The sequence below is a fragment of the Opisthocomus hoazin genome, chromosome W (genome assembly GCF_030867145.1).
Source record: "Opisthocomus hoazin isolate bOpiHoa1 chromosome W, bOpiHoa1.hap1, whole genome shotgun sequence".
Lineage (NCBI taxonomy): Eukaryota > Metazoa > Chordata > Aves > Opisthocomiformes > Opisthocomidae > Opisthocomus > Opisthocomus hoazin.
Genome location: NC_134453.1, coordinates 43329690 through 43354847, shown reverse-complemented (window position 1 = coordinate 43354847; position 25158 = coordinate 43329690).

The following is a 25158-nucleotide window of genomic DNA, read 5'->3' as shown; positions in this document are numbered from 1 at the left end:
ATCCTCCAGAAGCCCACAACACCTAAGATGGCTTGTGCTTCCTTTTTGGTGGTTGGTGGAGACATAGCTGCTATTTTGTTGATGACATCCATTGGGATCTGACAATGCCCATCCTGCCATTTTATTCCTAAAAACTGCATCTCTTGGGCAGGTCCCTTGACCTTCCTTTTTTTTTATGGCGAAACCAGCTTTCAGAAGGATCTGAAATATTTTCTCCCCTTTCTCAAAAACCTCCTCTGCTGTGTCACCCCATACAATGATGTCATCTATGTCCTGTAGATGTTCTGGAGCTTCACCCTTTTCCAATGCATTCTGGATGAGTCCATGGCAAATGGTGGGACTGTGTTTCCACCCCTGGGGCAGTCGATTCCAGGTGTACTGGATGCCCCTCCAGGTGAAAGCAAACTGTGGCCTGCACTCTGCTGCCAAAGGGATGGAGAAGAATGCATTAACGATGTGAATGGTACCACACCACTTGGCTGCCTTTGACTCCAGCTGATATTGAAGTTCTAGCATGTCTGGCATAGCAGCACTCAGCGGTGGTGTGACTTCATTCAGGCCACGATAGTCTATTGTTAGTCTCCACTCTCCAGTAGATTTTCTCACTGGCCATATGGGACTATTAAAGGGTGAGTGAGTTTTGCTGATCACTCCTTGACTCTCCATCTGGCGGATCAGCTGATGAATGGGGATAAGGGAGTCTCGGTTGGTTCGATATTGTCGCCGGTGCACCATTGTGGTAGCGATTGGCACTTGTTGTTCTTCAACCCTCAGCAGCCCCACAATGGAAGGATCCTCCGAGAGACCAGGCAAAGTAGACAGCTGTTTAATTTCTTCCGTCTCCAAAGCAGCTGTGCCAAAAGCCCACCGATACCCTTTTGGGTCCTTGAAATACCCTCTCTGTGCCAAGGATGCATGAAGCCTCGGGGCCAGTCACAGTGGGGTGCTTCTGCCACTCCTTCCCAGTGAGGCTCACTTCAGCCTCCAATACACTCAGCTCTTGGGATCCCCATGTCCCTCCAGAAATACAAATGGGCTCTGACCCTTTGAAAACTGATGGCATTAAAGTATACTGTGCACCAGTGTCCACTAGAGCTGTATACTCTTCTGAATCTGACATGCCAGGCCTTTGAATCCACACCGTCCAATAAACCTGGTTGTCCCTTTCCTCCACCTGGCTCTAATCCTGGTCAGAGAATTTGTTACTCGCTTCCTGTGAAAATGACTTGGAGGTCCCTTCCAGAGGATCGGAAACAAGATCGAACTGTCTACCTTGTCTGGAGCGCTCCCTGCTGGAAACTGGAGCGGCATTTTTCCTAGCAGAATCCCCTTTTGTGATTGTTTTACCTTGCAGCTCACACACTCGTGCCTCTAGACTTGAGGTGGGTTTTCCATCCCACTTCCTCATGTCCCCTCCGTGGTCACACAGGTAAAACCAGAGGGTGCCCTTGTGGCTCGATGGCTTTGCTGGACTTGTCAGTGCAAGAGGAAAGATGTGCTGGGACTCAGGCATCAAGAGCCGAATAGGTAACAAATGGAGCAATTAACTTGTGCTTATGAGACACAAGTAAGGGGGGATAGCCCATCACTGTAAATCAAGTGATCTGTGGGGTGCGGCGGAGGCTGCGCAGTCAGAGGTTGCTTCGGATAAAGAACAGATGGCCCCCGGGACCACATACCAAGGTGCCTGCTCCATAGGGGTGTCAAACTGCTGAGTCCCGCTTGTGATGACACAACATTCCATGCCAAGAGCCAATTGACACATAATAATTGACTTACTTAGTCCCACCTCACCAAAAGATTTTCAAATGTATAAAAATTGGCACTTGAAAACTCTCTTTGGGAGGAGGAGCCAAGCGAGAACTTTACGTGACGGATGGGTCGATGGGCCTGAACCTCTCTTCTTCCCCCAAGAAGGGACGCCTTTTTGGTAAGAGTTGCGCCTCTGACTTTGTCAGACATATCCCCGGGAACAAATTGTTAACTGAAGCACTAAACCATTACCTTGAGCTCAATTTTTGTAGGAGGTGCATTTATGAACGGCAATCCCAAATCTGTGATACCTGTCGCTTGAATAAATTACCTGTTGTTTCAACTTTGCAAAATTGTTTCAGTGAAAGTCCCTGGGAGGGGCTCTGACAGGCAAACGTTGAATCTGAGACGTGGCTACACCCTTAACCCTTTAGACATAAACCATTGACCAAGTCTGGGACTAGGAGTAGATCCATCCACACACAGACACCTCTCTGAGAGAGAGTTTAGAACGCAAGGGGGTCTGCTCTGAAACTCGTGACTCAACAGGAGGGCTCTCCTTTTGCTGCTTATCAGACTCCCTTACCCCTTTTAATATGACAGTCCCGTGGTGTGTAGCCTCTATCCTCTCTTGAGCACAGGAATGCTTACTCCTAATAGCTGAGATACTAGCCTGTACGGGTGGGGAGTAGGACATACTCTCTTTGATTTGCTGGACCTCCTGGGACAATTTCTCCATGACTGAAATGAGGGAGGAAGAGAGACTTTCTTCATATTGCCAGTCGGACCGCCACTTCACCGACCGTTGGTGCCTCTTCACCTTTCCAGTCCATTACTGCCGATGAGTTGGTATATGAGAATGGTGTGCTCCGTACAAACATCCTCCACATGGGTTGTGTGCACTGGACTTCATCTGGGTCTGTGGGTAACTGCGCATTGTCCGGGTCATAGTAAACCAGCTCCCGCATAGCTAATTCCCTCAGGTACTGGATACCTCTCTCCATATTGGTCCACTTGCCAGGATAACACCCGACATCCTCACTGAAGGGTTACCTTTTCCTCACGCCTGACAGGAGTCGCCTCCAGAGGCTGAGGACTTGTGCCTTCTTCCCAATGGCCTTGTCAATGCCCCCTTCCCTGGCCAGGGATCCCAGCTGCTTGGCTTCCCTGCCCTCTAATTCCAAGCTGCTGGCCCCATTATCCCAGCACTGGAGCAGCCAGGTGACCATGTGCTCGCCTGGGTGGTGGCTGAAATCTTTCCGCATATCTTGCAGCTTGCTCAGGGACAGGGACCGGGTGATGATCTCTGTCTCTGCCTCCTTCTCCTGCTCTTGTGATGGCCCTGGTTCATCTTCAACCCTTACTAGGCGAACTGATTTCTTTGTGTATTAATTTTCTGTATAGGGGCCACTGATACTGGCACAGGTTGGTTTACTGGTCCAGCCAAGGTGCCTGCCGCTAGGGTTGGAGCAGCCACCGTGCCCGCAGCGGGGGCTGGGGCAGCCTTAGGGGCTGGAGCATCTGCAGAGCTGATTGTGAGGCATGGGACAGCTTCCACGTCTGTCGCTTTGGTTTCCCCCCCCTTCCCCTTTAGAGCACTGCATCATGTTGAACAGGGCGGCTTGGTAGGCATGGGCTAGACCCCAGCACATTGAAATTCTTTGTACCTCCCTGGAATTCCCAGGGTGGCAGCACACTTCTTCCAAATATTCTACTAGTTTTTCAGGATTCTGTACTTGTTCAAGGGTGAAGTTCCAAAACACCCAGGATGCCCACTGTCCTAGGAATTTGCCCATACTATTCCACACACCCAGCCACTCATACCTTTTCAGCCCTGGGGAAGATCTCTGGGTGGTGTTTTTAACTAGTTGTTTAATCCTAAAAAAGACCTTAAATCCATTCAGGAGGCATAACAATAGGAGCATGCTGGCCTGAGCATCCCATGGATACTCAAAATTCTCAAAAGCTGTTACGACTAGCCTGAAGGAGAGAGAAGGGGTGAAAGAGTGGGGGAAAGCATCCCCTCTGGTTTTCCCCATAGAGTGGGTTCAATTATTAATAAATTCCGAGAGATAGCATCCGAGGTATGGAAATGACGGCAGTGCCACATGCAAATACAAGCCGAACCTCATGCCCAGTGATGTTATCATATCATAAATCAATATTACACAGTACAGAAAAATCATAATCCTGATCCTTTTCCCAGAGGTGATAAACATCGCCACAGTGAACACATACAGCAGGTACGGGTTTACATACCACAGCCATTTGACCAAAGACAGCAACATTTTGACCAGCGACTATTTAACTAATAGAATAAATGCATATAACAAATTATAACAAAATCTAAGAAAGTTGTTTTAACACACTCTGCTCAGCCCTGCCGTTATCCCCGCCCCATGTTGGGTGACAATTAAATGTTGCGATTGGGCCCTGGTCAGCAACAAAGGGCCACGCGGTCGCTCTACCGCCCCTCCCCCCACTGGGGTGGGGAAGAGAATGGAAAGAAATAGCAAACCTTGTGGGTTGGGATGAGGACAGTTTAACAGAACTGCAAACGAAGCGAACAGTAACAACAACAATACTAATGAGCAAAATATACAAAACACACAGTGGAAATGCATAGAGCAATTCTCACCGCCAGATGCCCAGTACTCTCCCGAGTCACAATTAACTTCCCCCCGGCCAGCTCCCCCCCTCAGAACTGAGCATGATGGCATATGGTATCAAATACCCTGTTCTCTTTGACCATTTTGGGTCAGCCGGCCTGGCTGCGTCCCTTCCCAGCTTCTTGTGAAAATTAACCCTATCCTGGCCGAACCCAGTACAAACTTCATCTCCTGATGGGGACGTGGTATTATCCACCACATCTTCAAACACAGGGATCACTCGCCAGCCACCCACAGGCAGCCCTGTCTGGTTTGGAACCAGTGCTGCTTTCTGGCATGCAGCAACTGGAAGAGGAAGCAAAGCCAAATATTTTGCTAGCCTAAAACCTGAGGGATTCTGAGGAACAGCACAGCCATCCATTAGGCTTTCACCCTAGCCTTGGAGCCAGCAAGAAACTTTATGAGACTGGGGACATCAGCGAGTGGCTTAAAATTTGACTTCAATCCTGTACCCTCAGTGTTGTCCCAAGAAAACTCACACTGGGTTCCTGGAGTGAGGAGGGCTGGGACTCTGGGGGACATCTCTGATTGTTCACTGTTTTAGGGATTAAGTCTTCCTCTATCCTCGAGCAACCTCCTTTGGGCATAAGTGCAAATACTCATTAACTTTCTTTTCATCTGTCTGGCCTTTTGCAAGTTTTTCTGTCTGGGTGCCTGGTTCCACGTGCTTGTGAAAGGATCGTCTTCTGCAATCGAGTGTACCCTCAGCAAGTTTGCAGATGACACCAAGCTGAGTGGTACGGTTGAGACACCAGAAGGACGGGATGCCATCCAGAGGGACCCGGACAAGCTGGAGAGGTGGGCCTGTGTGAACCTCATGAGGTTCAACAAAGCCAAGTGCAAGGTCCTACACCTGGGTCGGGGTAATCCCCGGTATCAATACAGGCCGGGGGATGAAAGGATCGAGAGCAGCCCTGCTGAGAGGGACTTGGGGGTACTGACAGACGAAAGGCTGGACATGAGCCGGCAATGTGCGCTGGCAGCCCAGAGGGCCAACCGTGTCCTGGGCTGCATCAAGAGAAGCGTGACCAGCAGGTCGAGAGAGGTGATTCTGCCCCTCTACTCTGCTCTGGTGAGACCTCACCTGGAGTACCGCGTTCAGCTCTGGAGCCCTCAGCACAAGAAGGACATGGAACTGTTGGAGCGGGTCCAAAGGAGGGCTACAAAAATGATCAGAGGGCTGGAGCACCTCTCCTATGAGGACAGGCTGAGAGAGTTGGGCTTGTTCAGCCTGGAGAAGAGAAGGCTGTGGGGAGACCTGATTGCAGCCTTTCAGTACTTAAAGGGAGCCTATAGGAAAGATGGGGACAATCTTTTTTGGTAGAGGCAACAGTGACAGGACGAGGGGTAATGGTTTTAAACTAAAACAGGGTAGGTTTAGGCTGGATATAAGGAAGAAATTCTTTACAATGAGGGTGGTGAAACACTGGAACGGGTTGCCCAGAGAGGTAGTGGAGGCCCCATCCCTGGAAACATTCAAGGCCAGGTTGGACAGGGCTCTGAGCAACCTGATCTAGTTAGTGGTGTCCCTGCTCGCTGCAGGGGGGTTGGACTAGATGACCTCTAGGGGTCCATTCCGACCCAAAACTTTCTATGATTCTATGATTCTATGATTCTATGATTCTATGATTCTATGATTCTAATCCTGGGTAATTTCTGAAAAAACTCAGGGAAGTCTTGCTCCCCCACTCAGAACAGAGCATGATTCCATTTAGGAATGGTGAGCAGGTAGGTTTAACTGCAGAGATATTAACCTGCATTGATAGTTCCACTCGCTTGAGGGACCATGATGGATTAAATAGCTCTTGTTGCTGGCCTGTATATTTAATAGCATAGGGTCCAATTTCAGAAATCTGTGGGTATAAGGTTTCAACAGTCTTATCGGGGGTCCTGGAGGTAGTAGGATGCATTGTGGGGGCTAAGGTAGGTTTTGCTGTGCCAATATATTTGTACAATTATAGCTTGCTTTGTTAGCGATTGTCATTGTAATGCACTCAGGCTTAAGCACGGTTACAACTGTTACCATATTGATTAGTACAAATAAAAGAAGTGAGGGCCTCCACCATGTGTGTCAGGGTTGTCGATGTAGAAACCAGATCTGGTTCATGTTGGAGATTATTACTCCTGCGAGAAGGATAAGTATTCTTCCGGCAGTTGACCCAGTCTCCAGGGAAGGTGCTTTGGTATCATCCCCAGTACTGTTCCTGGAAAGGGAAATAACACAAGTCTCATCAGGGAGACTGCGGACTGGTTACCCTTTCTAGTGAGTGGCTAGGGTGTATCCAACTAGTGCTAACAGGACATTTAGATTCACTGCTGTCTTTTGTTTCATACAGTGCTTGTCAGATGGCAGCAGCAGCTAGTCCAGCAATTCAGCCAGTGCTGCATGAGCTGTAGTGGGTGAATGTTTACATCCCTGAGGAAGTCTATTAGAAGTAAATTGTATACCATCCCAGGTAAAAGCAAATTTTTCTTTATCTTCCTCCTGTAGTAGCACCATAAAGAACATATATTTTACATCAAGTACTGCCATCCAGGGGTGAGCGACAGCTTGGAGGGTGGCAGTTAATGTAGCAGTGTTCAGGATGGCTTCTGTAAGAGGAGCAGTGTTTGTATTTAACTTTCTATAGTCTACAGTTAGCCACCATGTCCCATCTGTTTTTTTAACTGGCCACGCTGGAGAGTTGTATGATGAGTATGTTTGGGAAATAATGTGTCTTTTTTCTAAATCAGCTATGACCTCTGCAATACCCATCTGAGCAGCGGCAGAAATAGGATACCGAGGGACATTAGTTATTTTTGAGTCAGGCAGCATGGGTGCAACTCACAGCAAGCAAACTGTGCCAGTTAACCGATGCCTACTGGTAGCTGCTAATTTTCTCTCAGCTAACCAAGGACACTCCGGGCGGTCAAATGACCAAACACTACCATCCAGTAATTTCCAAACCTGTCCTTGTAATACATCAAAGCCTAACACATTTTGTTTCCCTGAAGCTACTGCTAATCGGTGTCTTGATATCCTTTTCTCCCTTGGTAATAACAAGTTTACTTTAGCCATGGGGCATATTTTATTTTTACCTATAAATCCTGTTATTTTAACCCTCCATCAGCTGGGCTTGACATAAATTCCTTGGGCATCCAAAGTTGAGATTACTGAAATTTGAGCTCCTGTGTCCATTGAAAAATTTTGCTATCTATCTTTGGGGGCTGATTGGGACATAAATGTGAGGGCCGTCTGTGTTATCCCATTGACAAGCTTTCATCAGGGGGTTTATGAGATTGGGGGTCTACAGGGGCAGAGATAGGGTAATTACTGTATGCATCCCTGTCTTTCATAGCCTGAAGGCAGGTTGCTTTTCTAAAGGCTGTTGATAGCTTGCTCATTGATTGTATAGGGACAGCAGTGAGTTCTCCTCGTTCCTGAGGGTTAATGCCCCCTGCTCAATAAGCTATTCAGCGCATGACAGAATGCGGTTCGTTGTTACGGTCTGGTCTGATTCGAAGATCTGGTAGGAAAAAAACCTAACAGTACAATGTATACTGTTAAGCAGGTATTCTTTATTGCGGCGCCAGGCACACGGGGGATTTCTCCTCCAAACGTGCGCACCAGACACCCTGTTGCTTCAGGTTAAATACAATCACATGTGTAAATATTCATTATATTTCTAGGAACTAATTAGCATATGTAAATATCTTTCACGCATGTCTGTTAGCATCTTTGGGTGGTCTTTGGGGGTCCCAAGATGAAGGCCCATCCTCTTCATCACGCTGTTCACTGATTGACATTTGTTTCTGCGCAAACTCAGTTCTAAGATCACATATACTGTGTCCTTCAGGTTGTTTTGCTCCGGTCTTGTTGCTCTCTTGGTGCCTCCTTATCTCTGTAGCTTATGGCATTTGCCCTCCCAAGGCCGAGCTGTCTGGAGTAGAATTATTTAGGAGTCTCTTTTATCCCACAGTTATCCCAATTATTTGCTGAGAACCAAGACCACTTTTGTTTCACTTAATTATTTTGTCTAACGACTAAGTGATAGCTTGTGCCCATGTCCTTCCACTACATTCCTTAATGAGAAAACAGGGATTAGTGTAACAGTTACATCGTTAGATCACTATGCATGCAGAAATACAGGTTACAGTACTAAAGACTACTAAAAACTAGAAAATATTAAGGCTTTTTGTTATAGTTTCACATTTCTTACAATCCCCTCTATCATTCCCCCCTTTTCTTTTAAGACTTTTGTTTCTTTTAGATCAAAAAGTCTTAGTAATCATCAGATCAATCCATTCTTACATTTCCAACATAATCGATTACAGCACTTGCAACATTGAATCATTATGCAAGCCAAAACACATACACCTACTATCACAAGAGCTAGGGAAAAAAAGGTTCTTTAACCAGGATAAATTTGGTAGCCATGAGGTGAGTTTATTCCACATTTCTTCAAATCCGCAGGAAGTATCATCTTTAACCACTTCGTGTAATATTCTGGTTTGTTTCCAAATTTCCTCTAGATCCGTGGAGACTCTACCACTTTGGTCTATATACACACAGCAGCTTGTGTTTATGACTGTGCAGACACCACCCTGTGAGGCTAGTAGTAAATCGAGGGCCATTCTGTTTTGGATCACTACCTTTGATAGGCTCAATACTTCAGTTTGCAGGGCACTTATGGCATCTGTGGTTCTATTTTCGATGTTTTCTATCACTGCTGATATGTTTATGATGGCTTTCACTTTCACTTTCACTTTCACTTTCACTTTCACTTACTTCAAGCCATGGAAGGAACCATCTAACAAAGCTGTGAAAGCTAGTAGGCCTTTCTATGATGGGATTGGGAGTATTTGAGGTCCTTTTAATCCGCCTAACGAAAGTCTTGATCCATCCCTCCTGTTGATGTATTTTGTCAGTAATTGTAATATTGGGGATTACAGCTCCCAGAGTGCATACCCCTTTCCACCCAAAAGGTAGAACCTTCCAAGCTCGATTTCCACACAGCCAGTACCATCCTGTTTTCTCAGGACTTTTAGGCACCGGCCACCCAACGTCAGGTTTAGTATTAGTTGCCTTAAAGCCCTCTAGTAAGTCTTTGTCCCAACTACCTTCCCCAAACAAATCTTTATATCTGCTATACCCTTTTGTTTTCCCCACATCTATGGTAGTATTACTCTTGAAGAATGGGGTGTTGTTCTCTCCCTGTATGTGGCATCATTGTATGCAGGTATAATTGTACCATGTTTTGGGTTCCTCTATTTGAATTTCCTGCAGAGTGGTCATGTTGCCCGATTCCCATTTTTGGTCTACCTTTAAATGTAAGCTGCCAGGGATGGGTATCCCTATGAGGGTTCCCCTGCTCTCTCCTGAAGTTGGCATTTGAGTACAAATCCAACAATCATTTTTGTGTAGTATCTGAGTGATGTTCTGGACTAGGATCAGATGCAAATTCCTGTCCCACTGTATTGTCCAAATAGCTGGACTCATGGCTACCATCATTACCCACGGAGTTAGATCCGTCATGGTCGTCTTGTTATTTTTATCTTGAGAGGTGACTGTTGTTCTACAGTCCAGGGAACAGAGGCTTTCTTGACCCTTGAATAATGAATCCAAGCTGGTTGTTCTCAGATTTTGATTGCAGTAAAAGTGGTTAGCAGCACTTGATAAGGTCCGTTCCACTTCTCTCCAAGGGGATCACCTGAAAGAGTCTTAACAAAAACCCAATCTCCAGGTTTGATCAAGTGTATTGGTTGGTCTAGGCCCCTACCCCGTGCTTCTAGAACTAATTTCTGAACATTATTTATCTGCTTTCCTAAAACTATCAGATATTCTTGTAAGTACCCCTCCCCAATTTGCACCATATCCTCCCCTTGATATGACAATTGATAAGGCCTTCCAAACAAAATTTCAAATGGACTAATGCCCTCTTTGCTCCTGGGGTTTTACTCTGATTCTCAGTAAAGCTAAGGGTAGAGCTTTGTCCCAAGACAAATTTGCCTCCTGACTAATTTTTGCCAGTTGTTGTTTGATCAAATGATTCATGTTTTCTACTTGGCCACTTTCCTGTGGTCTGTAGGGGGTGTGTAGCTGCCAATCAATACCCAAAATTTTACTGATGTGTTGTACTATTTGTGCACAAAAATGTGACCCTCTATCCGAGGATATGATTGCTGGCACCCCAAACCGTGGTATGATTTCATTTAACAAAATTCGTACCACTTCCCGAGCCTTATTTGTTCTACAGGGAAATGCTTCAGGCCATCCGGAAAACGTGTCTGTTATAACCAATAAGTATCGATACCCCCCTTTTCTTGGGAGTTCTGAAAAATCTATTTGCCAATGTTGTCCTGGTATGTTCCCCTTTCCAATTTTCCCAAAGTGTACTTTGCATTTTGTATTTGGATTATTTCTCAGACAAATTTCACACATTTGGGTTGCTTGTTTTACAGTAGTGTACAGGTTTCTGCCTACTATTCTCTTGTTCAGATCCTTATATAGTGCATCCGCTCCCCAGTGAGTTTTGTTATGTTCTTTTCTGACTACTTCCCATAATAGATTTGAAGGTATAACTATACGATTATCTGGTGTTAAATACATCTTACCTTGTTCACTTGCTCCCAAATATTTTACTAATTTCATATCTTCTTTTGAATATTTAAATTCCATTTCTGTATCTACGAGTTTACCGTCTGGTACCAGTGCCAAGGTTTTTACAGAATTTCTTTCTGCTGCCCTTTTAGCCTCTTGATCTGCTCGTTTATTTCCCAGTTCCTGTTCAGTGTTACCTTTTTGATGCCCTCTGCAACGCATTATTGCCACTTGTTCTGGTAGATTTCTAGCTTCCAAAAGCTGTAAGATTTCTTTTGCATGCTTGATCTGTTTACCTTGAGCTGTGAGCAGTCCTCGTTCTTTCCACAATGCTCCATGAGCATGGACGACCCCGAAGGCGTATTTGGAGTCTGTCCAAATATTTATTTTCTTTCCTTTTGCCAATTGTAAGGCTCTGGTTAAAGCGATTATCTCTGCCTTTTGAGCAGACGTACCTGCAGGTAAAGGTTCTGCCTCGATTACCTTGTGTGCGGTGGTTACCGCATACCCTGCTTTACGAGCTCCGTCTTTTATGAAGGTGCTTCCATCGGTGAACCAGGAGTCCTCTGCGCTTTCCAACGGTTCCTCCTTTAAATCAGGTCTGCTGGAATAGACTGTTTCAATAGTCTCCAAGCAGTCGTGTGTTAGAGGTTTCATAGTGGTGGAATCTTTACTAAGAAAAGATGCTGGATTTACAATGTTAGCTGTTACAATATTAACATCATCTTGTTCCACCAAAATAGCCTGGTACTTTAGGAATCGGGATGGTGAGAGCCAATGGCCCCCCTTTTGTTCCAATACTGCAGAAACTGTATGTGAGACTATGACTGTCATTTTCTGGCCCATAGTGAACTTACGAGCTTCTTGAATGTTAAGGACAACTGCTGCAACAGCTCGCAGACACCCAGACCATCCTTTGCTTACCTCATCCAATTGCTTGGAGAAATATGCCTCTGCTCTCTTGTGCGGCCCCAGCTGTTGAGCGAGCACTCCAGGGCAATGCCTTGTCTCTCGTGAGAAAATAGCCAAAAGGGTTTTAGAACATTTGGAAGTCCAAGAGCCGGGGCTCTCATAAGTTCCCCTTTTAATTGTTCAAAAGCCCTTTTTGCATCTCCGGTCCAAATCAGTTGTCTGGCATTATTTTTCAACAGTTCATACAAGGGTTTTACCATTAGTCCATAATTATATATCCATAGTCTACACCATCCTGTCATTCCTAAAAAGGTTCTTAATTCTTTTACCGTTTGTGGTTCTGAAGTCCGGCAGATTGCTTCTTTCCTCTCTCTTTTCAGTTCTCGTTGTCCTCTTGAGATTTTGAGTCCGAGGTAAGTCACTTGTTGTTGAATCATCTGAGCTTTCTGTTGAGAAACTCGATAACCATTAAGTCCCAGAAAATTGAGAAGACTCACTGTCCATTTTTTGCAATCCCCCTCTGTTTCTGCAGCGATGAGGAGATCATCGACATATTGTAACAAAGTCCCCTTTTGTGTCGGAGGATTCCATTTTTCGAGATCCCGAGCTAGCTGATTTCCAAAGATGGTAGGGCTATTTTTGAAACCTTGGGGTAACACTGTCCAGGTTAACTGGGTTTTTCATCCAGAATCTGGATTTTCCCATTCAAAAGCGAATAGGTTCTGACTGTTTGAGGCCAGAGGTAAACAGAAAAAGGCACCTTTTAAATCCAGTACGGTAAACCATCCCTGGCTATCTTCCAGTTTATTCAACAAGGTATAGGGATTAGCTACTACTGGGTAGAGATCTTCCACGATTTTATTAATTGCCCTCAAATCTTGTACTAACCTGTAACTTTTCCCATCCGACTTCTTCACTGGCAAAATGGGGGTGTTGTATTCAGATTCACATTCTATTAACAATCCAAAATTTATAAAACTATCAACTATTTTCTTAATTCCTCTTCGGTCCTCTAGCTTAAGGGGGTATTGTTTGATCTTAACTGGTCGAGCTCCAGGCTTCAATTTTATCTCTATTGGGTCTGCATTTTTGGCTCTGCCTGGGGTTCCCGAAGCCCATACCCCTGGATAGACTTGGTCCAGTATATCCTGAGGTATTTCTCCTTTTTCTATAATTTGAATCAATGCCAGGCTCAGAATTTCAGTTAATTTAGTATCCTCAATTTTAAATTCTATTTGTCCCTTTCTGAAAATTAATGTGGCATTCAGTTGTTCCAATAGGTCTCGTACTAGAAGGGACTTAGGGGCCCCAGGCAGGTACAAAAATCTGTGTATTCCAATGTGCTTACCTAATTTGTACTTTAATGGTTTTAGAAAATATGCCTTTTCCGATTGGCCTGTAGCGCCCACAACGGTTATAAAGTCTTTATCCAAAGGCATCAGTTGTTGATTTAAAACAGAAAACGACGCACCAGTGTCTACCAAAAATTCCACATTCTGTTTCCCTAGCTTTATATTAACCAGCGGATCCGCTAGGGTGGATTCCCCAGGTCCCCGTCATTCAGTATTCTGTAAGTCAGCAACTATTCTGGAGCAGGGTGCCTTTCTCTTCTGTGGACATTCCCTCTGCCAATGTCCGAATCCCTTACAACGAGCACACTGATTGCTTTTTAGTCTCTTTTGATCGTAATTCCTCTTATTGTTCTCATCCCTGTTATGATACACTCGCCACACCTCTTCCACTAGTTCCTCTAAATTCCTTACATCTGGTTCTTTAAGTTTCTGCAGCTTCTTTCTAATATCATTAGCAGCCTGTCCTATAAATAGAAATACCAGCTGCTGTCTAGCTGCATCTGATGCTGGATCTATGGTAGTGTATTTCCGCACTGCTGTTCGTAATCTATCCAAGAATTCTGTTGGGGTCTCTGTCGGACCTTGTTTTACTTCATATAAGGCTGACCAGTTTACTGCTTTCGGGATCCCATGTTCCAGCCCATACTGAATCCAAATACGGTATTGCTGTAACAGTCGATACTGGGTTTGATCATTAGGGTCCCACCCTGGGTCTCTGAGTGGAACGTGTTGTTCCTCGGTCCCTTGTAAAGTACCTGCACTAATTTGTGCCCTCACATGATCCCTTGCTGTTTTTAACACCATTCCTTTCTCAGTCTCTGTCATTGCCTCTAACATCAAATCCACATCTTTCCAATCCGGATCCAAATTCTTAACTATCCATTCAAATTTCTTGGCTACCCTGCTAGGATCTTCCCTGTATTCCTTTACAGTTTCTCTCCATTTGTCTGTATCATCCATTTGGAAGGGTGTTCTTATCAGGGTCGGTCCCCCCGGCCCCATCGCCTGTCTAAAAGGGGCTGGGATGATGGGTCCCACCTTACTACGAGTTCGAGAAGTGATGGGACCTGATCCGCTAGATGGCGTTCCGCCCTCATCAGAGGACTCGTCCCCGTCTGCGCGGGCGGGTGTTCCCGCAGCCGACCCAGCATCAGGGAGAGGGGGAGGTGACACAAAATCCTCCATACGCTCCTCCAATTTCTTCCGATTCCCTTTTGTTTTTAGACACCTTTGCCCTATGCTGCACGCAGAACAACACCGCTTAAGTTTTCCCGGCTCTTTCTTTCTATCCCTTTCTAATGACAACACAAGGGGATCCTGCGGGGCTAGATTTATACCACTTTCTTTTTGCCGCTCGGGGTGATTTCGCAAAGTGAAAAACATATCGGCATATGAGACCTCATCCCATTTTCCTTCTCTCCTCAAGAACAACATTAGCTGTAGCAAAGTATTATAATCCAGGGTCCCATTCTCAGGCCACTTTGCCTCATCATCTAACTTGTACAACGGCCACCATTGATTACAATATTTAACTAACGTCCTTTTATTCACACTGCCTCCCAGGGGTCCCCCTATCTCCTTCCAATGTTGCAAAATACAGCCCAAGGGGCTCTTCTTCAGAATCTCTTTGCTCTGTGAAGTTCCCATTATGCAGCACGTCCACCTCTTTGTTCCCCAATCAATGTACAGCAAACCCTAACAAAAAAACCTAAACAAATCCTTCTAACGCCGATAGCTCTAATTATTTAACCAAAATTCTATACTTTAAGCTACGAGAAATAGTTACTGAACCGCGATTTTACGCCGAAACATTGTACGACACATAAAAAATACAACATACTATTATGATTATCACTAGTAGTATTCTGTCGATAACAACAATGGGATAATTACTTTAAAATAAACATTCACTATTTTCTTACGCTTTGTTCTTTACCGGCTGCTTCCCTCGCGGGAGAACAGAACCGCAGGTCAAAACTCCACACTCACCCTTGTTTATATGTCTCATTCACACAGAGGCCTCACACAGTCACACAATTTTAACCCGGAGTTACTGCAATCCGAACCGTTTGCCAGAATCGTAGTCAATTTCCAGAATAATGATCCATATATCAGTCAAGACCGCATCCAGTGGGGACTCGAACCCCTACAGTGGGGACTCAAACCCCTCCAGTGGGGACCTGAACCCCTATATACCTCTAAGGTGCTAGCAGCCCGGTATACTCTCCCTGCATAATTAAATTACGACTTAGGGGAAGCGAACCCCATTGCTAGTAAAAAGTAGTAAAAGAATACCTTTACTCACGGATGGTCCTTGTCTGTTCCCGCGGTGATCCAGATAAGGCGATGAGCCCCTTTGGGAAAAGGCTCCCGAGGGCCCAAGGGGGTCCTGTTCTTACCGGGTCCCGCAGCCGAACAGAGAGAGTCCCATCTGGGGTGCCAAATTGATTCGAAGATCCGGTAGGAAAAAACCTAACAGTACAATGTATACTGTTAAGCAGGTATTCTTTATTGCGGCGCCAGGCACACGGGGGATTTCTCCTCCAAACGTGCGCACCAGACACCCTGTTGCTTCAGGTTAAATACAATCACATGTGTAAATATTCATTATATTTCTAGGAACTAATTAGCATACGTAAATATCTTTCACGCATGTCTGTTAGCATCTTTGGGTGGTCTTTGGGGGTCCCAAGATGAAGGCCCATCCTCTTCATCACGCTGTTCACTGATTGACATTTGTTTCTGCGCAAACTCAGTTCTAAGATCACATATACTGTGTCCTTCAGGTTGTTTTGCTCCGGTCTTGTTGCTCTCTTGGTGCCTCCTTATCTCTGTAGCTTATGGCATTTGCCCTCCCAAGGCCGAGCTGTCTGGAGTAGAATTATTTAGGAGTCTCTTTTATCCCACAGTTATCCCAATTATTTGCTGAGAACCAAGACCACTTTTGTTTCACTTAATTATTTTGTCTAACGACTAAGTGATAGCTTGTGCCCATGTCCTTCCACTACATTCCTTAATGAGAAAACAGGGATTAGTGTAACAGTTACATCGTTAGATCACTATGCATGCAGAAATACAGGTTACAGTACTAAAGACTACTAAAAACTAGAAAATATTAAGGCTTTTTTTGTTATAGTTTCACATTTCTTACAATCCCCTCTATCAGGTCCCCCTGTTAAAACTACCACTGGTCCCCAAAAGCCATCTGCTTCTTCTGGGTTTGACATAATTCGATCACCTCCAGTTAAGGAGATGCGCCACAGATATTCAGTTTCGCTCTCGCCAAGCTTCTGCCCATATTCTTCTTGCATATTAGCCAGTTGAAGGGGGTCCCACAGAATGATTCTTGTGGTATGAAGCTACTGAAGGTGAAGGGCTCTGGAGCAGAGGCTCGCGCCGAGGGACCCTTTCTCCAGTGGCAAAACCGCAGCGGCGAGGCGGCAAAAAGCGCCGAGAGAGAGAGGAGACCCCAGCCCCCCACCCCGAGCGGGAAAGTGAGAGGTGACAACGAGCGGCAGCTCTGACTCAGCGGGGGCGGGGTCGAGTGTGACAGCGGCCAAACCCCCTCACGGATAAGAGCAGCCCCAGGGAGCGCGGTCGACCAGGAGCGCGGGCGAACAGAGACGGCGCAGCAGCCCGGGAGCGGCGCGGCAGTTCGAGCAGGGAATGCGAGCAGGGAATGCGAGCAGGGAAGGCGACAGGCAGGGTACAGCCGCCCCTCCTGGCAACTCAAGCAGTGGGCATCGCCTATCCAGGAGATATTCTAGCCATGGTTACCACCCGTGGTGAAGCTCTTGCTAGAAGGAGTGTGGGGACCCAGACGTGGCCCCATGAAAGAACACAGGTGTCCAGGTCTCTGGCTGCAGGGAGTGCCTGAGCCTGGCGCTCATACCAGAGGACAGCAAACTGCTGTGTTCGGTGCGAGCAGGTGAATGACCTGCTCAGCCTGGTGGCAGAGCTGAAGGAGGAAGTGGAGAGGTTGAGGAGCATCCGGGAGTGTGAGAGGGAGATCGACTGGTGGAGCCACACCCTGCCCTCCCTGAGGCAGAGGCAGCAGGAAGCGGCTCCACAGAAAGCAGAGAACCCCCTTCCCTCTTGCCACCGAGCAGAAAGAGGGACCTAAGAGATGGGGGGGAATGGAAACGGGTCACTGCTCGGGGGGGGCAAGCGAATCCCCTCCCGGCCTCTCTCACCTGCCCAGTTGCCCTTAAGCAACAGATATGGGGCTCTGGAATGTGAGGGACCGGCCACAGAGGAAGTGGGTGAAGGTGAATCTCCATCCAGGGGGTTGCCCAGGACGAGTCAGTCAGCCCCATGTATTATGACTGCCTCGGCTAAGAAAAAAATGAGGGTCATTATCATAGGCGATTCCCTTCTGAGGGGAACAGAGGGCCCGATCTGACGACCGGACCCATCCCACAGGGAAGTCTGCTGCCTCCCTGGGGCCTGGGTTAGCGATGTTGCTAAGAAACTCCCTGGTCTGGTGCGGCCTTCTGATTATTACCCCCTCTTGGTAATGCAGGTTGGCAGGGACGAGATCGCAGAGAGAAGTCCCAAGGCCATCAAAAGGGACTTCAGGGCACTGGGGCGACTGGTTGCGGGATCAGGGGTGCAGGTGGTGTTTTCCTCCATCCCATCAGTGGCAGGGAACAGCACTGAAAGGGGCAGGAAAACCTGGTTAACAGATGGTTCAGGTACTGGTGCCATCAGTCAAATTTTGGCTTCCTTGATCACGGGGAGGTGTACACAGCACCGGGCCTGCTGGCAACAGGTGGATCGCAGCTATCTCAAAGGGGAAAAAGGATTCTTGGCCACGAGCTGGCGGGGCTCATTGAGAGGGCTTTAAACTAGGTTCGAAGGGGGAAGGGGACATCGCCCAGCTCACTAGGGATGAGCATAGGCTTGGCGTGCCAGGGTCAGGGGTGAGACTGACAGCCCAGATCAAGTGTGTCTACACCAATGCATGTAGCATGGGCAATAAACAGGAGGAGCTGGAAGCCATTGTACAGCAGGACGGCTACGACTTGGTCGCCATCACAGAAACGTGGTGGGACAACTCGCATGACTGGCATGCTGTCATGGATGGCTACAGACTCTTTAGGAAAGACAGACCAACAAGGAGAGGAGGGGGAGTTGCTCTATATGTGAGGGAGCAACTGGAATGCATTGAGCTTGGCCTGGGGGCAAATGAGGAACGAGTTGAAAGCTTGTGGGTTAGAATTAAGGGACAGGCTCATAAAGGTGACATTACGGTGGGTGTGTACTAGAGACCACCTGACCAGGAGGAGGAAATTGATGAGGCCTTCTACAGTCAGCTGCAAGCAGCCTCACAGTCACAGGCCCTTGTTCTCATGGGGGACTTCAACCACCTTGACATCAGCTGGGAAGACCATACAGCTAGGCAGGCGCAATCCAGGAGGTTCCTACAGAGCATCGATGATAACTTTCTGATGCAAGTGGTGGAGGAGCCAACAAGGAAAGGCGTGCTGCTGGACCTCGTGTTAACAAACAAGGAGGGACTGGTGGAGGATGTGAAGGTCGGAGGTAGACTCGGCTGCAGTGACCATGAAATGGTGGAGTTCAGGATCCTGCGTGGAGGAAGCAGGGCGATAAGTAGGATCACAACCTTGGACTTCAGGAGAGCTAACTTTGGTCTCTTCAAGGAGCTACTGGGAGAAATCCCGTGGGCCAGGGCTCTCGAAGGCAGGGGGGTCCAAGAGTGCTGGCTGCTGTTTAAACATCATTCCTCCACGCTCAGGATCGGTGCATCCCCCTGAGAAAGAAATCGAGCAAAGGAGGCAGGAGACCTGCATGGTTAAACAGGGAGCTTCTAGCGGAGATCAGGTGGAAGAGAAAAGCCCATGGAATGTGGAAAGAGGGGCAGGCCACTTGGGAAGAGTACAGTAATGTGGTCAGAGCATGCAGGGATGCAACAAGGAAGGCCAAGGCCCACCTGGAATTGAATCTGGCAAGGGCTGTCAAAAACAACAAGAAGGGCTTCTTCAACTACATCAGCAGCAAAAGGAAGGCTAGGGACAATGTGGGGCCGCTGCTGAATGAGGTGGGTGACCTGGTGACGGAGGATGCAGAGAAGGCAGAGCTACTGAATGCCTTATTTGCTTCAGTCTTCAGTGCCAAGGCCGGCCCTCAGGAATCCCAGGCCCCAGAGGTAAGAGAAGAAGCCCACAGAGAGGATGACTTTCCCTTGGTCGAGGAGGACTGTGTGAGGGATCGCTTAAGCGATCTGGACGCCCACAAATCCATGGGCCCCGATGGAATGCACCCACGAGTGCTGAGGGAGCTGGCAGATGTCATTGCTGAGCCACTCTCCATCATCTTTGAGAGATCCTGGAGGACAGGAGAGGTGCCCGAGGACTGGAGAAAGGCCAGTGTCACTCCAATCTTCAAAAAGGGCAAGAAGGAGGACCAAGGGAACTACAGGCCGGTCAGCCTCACCTCCATCCCGGGAAAGGTGATGGAGCAGCTTATCCTGGAGGCCATCATCAAGCAAGTGGAAGAAAAGAAGGTTATCAGGAGTAGTCAGCATGGATTCACCAAGGGGAAATCATGCCTGACCAATCTGATAGCTTTCTTTGATGGCATGACTGGCTGGGTAGGTGAAGGGAGAGCCGTGGATGTCTACCTTGACTTCAGCAACACTTTCGACACTGTCTCCCATAATATCCTCCTAGGGAAGCTGAGGAAGTGTGGGCTGGATGAGTGGTCGGTGAAGTGCATTGAGAACTGGCTGAATGGCAGAACTCAGAGTGTTGTCATTAGTGGCGCTGAGTCTAGTTGGAGGCCGGTAACTAGTGGTGTCCCCCAGGGGTCAGTACTGGGCCCAGTCTTGTTTAACTTCTTCATCAACGACCTGGATGAAGAGTTAGAATGTACCCTCAGCAAGTTTGCTGATGATACAAAACTGGGAGGAGTGGTAGATACACCAGAAGGCTGTGATGCCATTCAGCGTGACCTGGACAGGCTGGAGAGCTGGGCAGAGAGGAACCTGATGAGGTTCAACAAAGCCAAATGCAGGGTCCTGCACCTGGGGAGAAACAACCCCATGCATCAGTACAGGCTTGGGGCGGACCTGCTGGAGAGCAGCTCTGCGGAGAGGGACCTGGGCGTCCTGGTGGACGACAGGTTGACCATGAGCCAGCAGTGTGCCCTGGCTGCCAAGAAAGCCAATGGGATCCTGGGGTACATTAAAAGGAGCGTGGCCAGCAGTTCGAGGGAGGTTCTCCTTCCCCTCTACTCTGCCCTAGTGAGGCCTCATCTGGAGTACTGTGTCCAGTTCTGGGCTCCCCAGTTCAAGAAAGATGAAGAGCTACTGGAGAGAGTCCAGTGGAGGGCTATAAGGATGGTGAGGGGACTGGAGCATCTGTCCTACGAGGAGAGGCTGAGGGAGCTGGGCTTATTCAGCCTGAAGAAGAGAAGGCTGCGAGGGGACCTAATATATACTTATAAATATCTGAAGGGTGGGTGTCAGGAGGATGGGGCCAAACTCTTTTCAGTAGTGCCCAGCAACAGGACAAGGGGCAATGGGCGCAAACTGAAGCAGAGGAAGTTCCGTCTGAACATGAGGAAGAACTTCTTCCCTCTGAGGGTGACGGAGCCCTGGAACAGGCTGCCCAGGGAGGTTGTGGTTTCTCCTTCTCTGGAGATATTCAAGACCCGCCTGGACAAGGTCCCGTGCAGCCTGCTGTAGGTGACCCTGCTTCGGCAGGAGGGTTGGACTAGATGACCCACAGAGGTCCCTTCCAACCCCTACCATTCTATGATTCTGTATTTCTTTGGTTATCCCCCTGGGGCCCTTGCGGACACTTCAGTTTTAGTAATAGGGGCCACCTTAAACTCTGATTCATCTAACTCTCTTCACTACTCTCATCGCTAAATTCCTGGTCAGGATCCCCCCATATATCTCTGTCCCAATCTTCCAGGGACACAATTAACTTACAGATCTTTACAGGGTCTGGAGGATTAGAGGCCTGAGTTATCACGCATTCTAGTCTGTTCTCTGTTCTTTTTCGCCGTTTCTTTTCCTCCCCCAGTTGTTTCTCCAAGTGTTCTATTTGCAGCAATAACAGCATTTCTTGTCACTTTCTTTGTTCAGCCTCATCTTGTAACACTCTAATTTCCTTTCCTTTGCATTTCTTATACTGACATGCTGCATCCAAACACATTCCCAACATCTTGCATATTATTCACTTTTCTCTACCATTTTTCAGTTTCCCTCTCGCAAGGTTTAACTGTTCCTCTATCTTACACCAATTATTCCAGTTTTCATGCACCCAATCCTCAGAAAATCTTGGAGAAGGACTAATTCCGTGCTGGCTGCATGTTTTACAGACACTGTCCGCTCCAGAGCTGATGATTATAGTTTTACTGAGCTAACGGTAGGAAAGGAATGCACAAAAGGCCCCTGTTTATAATTATTTCTATAGCAGCCAAGGTCACTGATAGACCTCTTAGGTCCCGCAAGTGAGGAGTCGTAAAGGGTTGCACATGCAGGGAGGGGTGGACAGGACAGGTGACCTGATATTGACCAACAAGGTATTCCATACCATGCATGTCATACTCTGTTTAAAGCTGGGGGATCACGAGGGTCTTGCTCTTCTTCATCTGTGGCTGGCTTCTGAAGAGGACCCTGCTTCTTGTCCTGCCTGTGATCCTGATCCAGATTCCTATCCGTGCATTCCTGAATCCAGTTCCTGTCTACTGTGGAGGCCAGTCTGGGACTTCCTGGTGTCTGCCTGGCAGCCGCTGGCATGACACCAGCCCTCCCCCCGCAACACGCAAGTCCTGGAAACTTAGTATCAGTTTTGTATATTTTGCATTATTTCTCTTATTAGTAGAATTATTAGTAAAGCTGGTTTAATATTCAGTTTTTGTAAGTCCCTCTCCCTTTTTCTCCTTTTTCCCTTCCTCTGGAGGGGAAGGTGGGGGTTAATAGAGAGCATCTGCCACTCTGTTTATTGCCACCCTGCTCTAAAACAGGGACAGATTGATTGGCGCCCAACGTGGGGCACGAGAGCGGGCCGAGTTTGAATCCAGGCTCTGGCAGGAGGACACTCAGGCTCAGTGGAGAGAGTATAAAAGATTTTTCCTTTGAAAGTTTCAAGGAGTTTGGAAATGAAAACAGGCAGCTTTCTTCATGCTGAGTGTCTTGTCATTAAGCACGGTATTATATCATGTCTTTTTAGATCTTTGTTCAGAGCTAAGTAACTTGATACTACCTTATCTGCTGTGTGCATTGTATGCTAGTGTTTATGTGCAGTTTATGAATTCAGGGAGTTGAATGAAAGGCATTGTTTTGCTGGGGTATTTAGTACTGAACTATGCAGTGATAAAGTGGGCCATTATCTTTCTGATCTCTTTATCAAGTGATGATAAAGGGAAGCGCAGAACGTGATCCGGTGGCAATGACTACACCTGAGTACTTTGGGTGCTACATAGCAGACTTTGTTAGCAATTACACTTTTAATTTGAGAAATCGTACATCTCCTTATTATGCTAATGTGACTTTGCCAGATTTGGGGAATTTAGGATATTCTTGGGACTGTCAAACTAGCCTGCTTCTATTATCGGCTTCCCTGCATGTTTTTCAGGCATGGTGTAAGATTAAACCTTGGTGCAGGCGTAAGTGCCCTGAAGCCATTTTTACTTTTGTAATGTATGCCGATGCAACCTCATCCCCCACCGCAACTGCTGCAGCCTCCGCAACAAGCGCTGCAGCCACCGTGACCTCCATGAAAAGCACAGCAACCATTGCTGCTCCTGCTATGGCCCCTGCAGCTACTCCACCTCCGACAACAGATACTGCAGCTACTCCACCTCCGACAACGGGCTCTGCAGCCACTTTGACCCTGACAATTGGCACTGCAGCTACACCAACCTCGGCATCAGTGGCATCAGTTGCCCCTATGGCCAGGAAGAAATACAAAAGAAAATCAGAGCAGGGAGAGGGCCCATCGTCAGAGGCAGAAGAGTCAGAACCAGAGATAATTATCCGCTCCTTATCCCTGGAGCAGTTGCGAGGTATGAAAGAAGATTTTAGCCATCATGACGGTGAGTCACTTACCACCTGGTTGGTTCAATGCTGGGATAACAGGGCTGATAGTTTGGATTTAGAGGACAGAAAAGCCATGCAGTTAGGATCCCTGGCCAGAGAAGGTGGCATTGATAAGGTGATTAGGAAAAAGAAAGAAACTCAAAGCCTCTGGAGGTGAATCTTGTCAGCAGTGAAGAGCAGGTATCCCTTTAATATATATCATATGCTGCCCAGACAAATGGACCACCATGGAGAAAGGTATTAAGTATCTGAGAGAATTACCTGTGCGAGAGAGAATTCACAGCGACCCACAGACAATTGTAGATCCTGATGAAATGCCATGCACCCGACCTTATTTGCAGAAGTTTGTGCAGAGTGCACCATCGACATATGCCCATTCATTGGCAATATTTGCCTTAGGACAAGATGACGAGAGATGAACTGTGGGTGAAGTGGCCGACAAACTACTGCAGCTAGAAGACAGTTTCTATTCCCCCCTACAGGCCTGTGTCTCAGCTGTGGAAAAGCTGACTGAAAAAAATGAGAACATATTTCAAAAATTGCTTGGCAAATTGTCCAAGATGGAGGATAGATTCAAGTCCCTACCTACATGGGCCCATGTTGCAACCATTAGGAGACAGACTTCTGCAGGATCAGTTTGAGAGAAATGGAACACACCATGAGGTGACTTGTGTTTTTTCCTGTGTGACCAGGGGGAAGATATGAGGAAATCACAGAATCACAGAATCACAGAATAGTAGGGGTTGGAAGGGACCTCTGTGGGTCATCTAGTCCAACCCCCCTGCCGAAGCAGGGTCACCTACAGCAGGCTGCACAGGACCTTGTCCAGGCGGGTCTTGAATATCTCCAGAGAAGGAGACTCCACAACCTCCCTGGGCAGCCTGTTCCAGTGCTCCGTCACCCTCAGAGGAAAGAAGTTCTTCCTCATGTTCAGACGGAACTTCCTCTGCTTCAGTTTGTGCCCATTGCCCCTTGTCCTGTCACTGGGCACCACTGAAAAGAGCCTGGCCCCATCCTCCTGACACCCACCCTTCAGATATTTGTGAGCATTTATAAGGTCCCCTCGCAGCCTTCTCTTCTTCAGGCTGAACAAGCCCAGTTCCCTCAACCTCTCCTCGTAGGACAGATGCTCCAGTCCCCTCACCATCCTCGTAGCCCTCCGCTGGACTCTCTCCAGTAGCTCTTCATCTTTCTTGAACTGGGGAGCCCAGAACTGGACACAGTACTCCAGATGAGGCCTCACTAGGGCAGAGTAGAGGGGAAGGAGAACCTCCCTCGTCCTGCTGGCCACACTCTTCTTGATGCACCCCAGGATCCCATTGGCTTTCTTGGCAGCCAGGGCACACTGCTGGCTCATGGTCAACCTGTCGTCCACCAGGACACCCAGGTCCCTCTCCGCAGGGCTGCTCTCCAGCAGGTCCACCCCAAGCCTGTACTGGTGCATGAGGTTGTTCCTCCCCAGGTGCAGGACCCTGCATTTGGCTTTGTTGAACCTCATCAGGTTCCTCTCTGCCCAGCTTTCCAGCCTATCCAGGTCACGCTGAATGGCATCACAGCCTTCCGGTGTATCTACCACACCTCCCAGTTTGGTGTCATCAGCAAACTTGCTGAGGATGGGATGGAAAACCTGCTGCTGACCTAGAGGGATGAGTACATGAGTTATAAAAGAAAATTTCCAAGAGAAAAGCTGCTCCAATTTCCAATGGGTGGCTCTCCAGACAGAGTAGGTGGAATTCATGCAATCAGAGAATCATAGAATGCTTTGGGTTGGAAGGGACCTTTAGACATCATCTAGCCCAACCCCCCTGCAGTGAACAGGGA